This window comes from Arachis hypogaea, chromosome 15, assembly GCF_003086295.3.
Source record: "Arachis hypogaea cultivar Tifrunner chromosome 15, arahy.Tifrunner.gnm2.J5K5, whole genome shotgun sequence".
Lineage (NCBI taxonomy): Eukaryota > Viridiplantae > Streptophyta > Magnoliopsida > Fabales > Fabaceae > Arachis > Arachis hypogaea.
In genome coordinates this window covers 86868075-86869658 of record NC_092050.1, presented here as the reverse complement: position 1 = coordinate 86869658, position 1584 = coordinate 86868075, and the positions used below count along the sequence as shown (strand labels likewise).

At 33.6% G+C, this 1584-nt stretch overlaps 1 non-coding gene across 1 annotated transcript; it reads left to right on the top strand.

The window, feature by feature from the left end:
- Positions 1-304: 304 nt before the first annotated feature.
- LOC112753219 (small nucleolar RNA R71) lies at positions 305-412 on the top strand. Its single transcript, XR_003177612.1, has one exon. It is a non-coding gene; the product is annotated as a small nucleolar RNA R71 (small nucleolar RNA).
- Positions 413-1584: the final 1172 nt, after the last annotated feature.

Sequence of the window (1584 nt, the reverse complement as noted above, 5' to 3'; positions counted from 1 at the left end):
CAGCTTCCATTTCAGTCAGACTCTGAGAAATCATATTGACTTGATGAGACAATATTTTATTCTGAGCCAATATGGCATTCAGAGTATCAATCTCAAGAACTCCTTTCTTCTGAGTTGTCGCATTATTCACAGGATTTCTTTCAAAAGTGTACATGAACTGGTTATTTGCAACCATCTCAATGAGTTCCTGGGCTTCTGCAGGCATCTTCTTCAGATGAAGAGATCCATCAGCAGAGTGATCCAATGACATTTTAGACAATTCAGACGGACCATCATAGAATATACATAAGATACTCCATTCTGAAAGCATGTCAGAAGGACACCTTTTGATCAATTGCTTGTATCTTTCCCAAGCTTCATAGAGGGATTCGCCTTCCTTCTGTCTGAAGGTTTGGACTTCCACTCTAAGCTTGCTCAACTTTTGAGGTGAAAAGAATTTGGCCAAGAAAGTATTGGCCAACTTTTCCTAAGAGTTCAGGCTTTCTTTAGGTTGTGAGTCCAACCATATCCTAGCTCTGTCTCTTACAGCAAAGGGGAAAAGCATAAGTTTGTAGACCTCAGGATTGACTCTATTGGTCTTAACAGTGTCACAGATTTGCAAGAATTCAGCTAAGAACTGATGAGGATCTTCCAATGGAAGTCCATGAAACTTGCAATTCTGCTGCATTAGAGAAACTAATTGAGGCTTAAGCTCAAAGTTGTTTACTCCAACTGCAGGAATTGAGATGCTTCTTCCATAGAAGTTAGAAGTTGGTGCAGTAAAGTCACCAAGCATCTTCCTTGCATCTCCACCATTGTTGTTATTTTCGGCTGCCATCTCTACTTCTTTTTCGAAAATTTCTGTTAGGTCCTCTCCAGAGTTTTGTGCTTTAGCTTCTCTTAGCTTCCTCTTCAGAGTCCTTTCAGGTTCAAGATCAGCTTCAACAAGAATATTCTTATCCTTGTTCCTACTCATATGAAAAAGAAGAGAACAGAAAAGAAGAGGAATCTGCTATGTCACAGTATAGAGATTCCTTTGTGTGAGTAGAAGAATAAATGAATAGAATGAAGAAGGGAGAAGAAGAATTCGAACACATAGAGAGGGAGGGGGTTCAAATTTTAAGAAGAAAAGAAGTGTTAGTAAATAAAATAAATAGAAAGAGATGAGAAAGAGAAGAGTATTCGAAAGTTAATTTAAAAGAAAAGAAAAATATTTTTGTTTTTATTTTAATTATTAGTTAGAATTCGAATTTAAGAAGGAAAATAAAATAAAATTAGAATTTAAAACAATTAGTTAATAAAAAAGAATTTTGAAAAAGTGGTTAGTGATTTTCGAAAATAAGAGAGAGAAAGGTAGTTAGGTGGTTTTGAAAAAAGATAAGAAATAGTAAGACAAACAAAAAGTCAAGTAGTTAATTGAAAAAGATTTGAAAATTAATTTTGAAAAGATAAGAAGTTAGAGAAGGATTTTGAAATTAAATTTTGAAAAAGATATGATTGAAATCTATTTTGAAAAAGATTTGAAAAGGAAATTAAAGAGATTTGATTTTTGAAATTAAAGTTGATTACTTGACTAACAAGAAACTAAAAGATATGATTCTAGAA